Consider the following 420-nt stretch of genomic DNA (forward strand, 5'->3'; position numbering starts at 1 on the left):
CTCTGTTTCTTTTTCTTTGCTCCTCCACTGACCGTTTCTGTCTATGTCTGCCTGCAGTACACATAAAACAATTTTAAAAGTTATTTGGCATTTAGATATATTAAGATATGTTAAGTCAATAACATGTATACTTAGAAATATTATTCATGTTATCTAGTTGTTTCTACATTACTAATAAGTATTGGGGGGCAACTTTTCCACTCCGTCAGCTTACATGTCAACACCGTCAGACAAAATATCTGAGAGAGTTGACGTCTGACGGAGTTGACAAAACAACATGTTTTTTCAACTTAATCATGTCTAGTTAATGGTAGCCATTTTGATTTTATTCAGTTTCCAGCTGCCACTAAACTAAACCAAAATACCAACATAGATTTTAAAATTCTTGATTGAAATCATCCCTACTTTGAAGACAGTGTT

At 33.3% G+C, this 420-nt stretch overlaps 1 protein-coding gene across 1 annotated transcript in view; it reads left to right on the plus strand.

The window, feature by feature from the left end:
* The window catches only part of si:ch211-57n23.1 (uncharacterized), a 34,182-nt gene that overhangs the window by 31,071 nt on the left and 2,691 nt on the right, over nt 1–420 (plus strand). The window lies entirely within an intron of this gene.

The sequence above is a fragment of the Etheostoma spectabile genome, chromosome 14, assembly GCF_008692095.1.
Source record: "Etheostoma spectabile isolate EspeVRDwgs_2016 chromosome 14, UIUC_Espe_1.0, whole genome shotgun sequence".
Classification (NCBI taxonomy): Eukaryota; Metazoa; Chordata; class Actinopteri; order Perciformes; family Percidae; genus Etheostoma; species Etheostoma spectabile.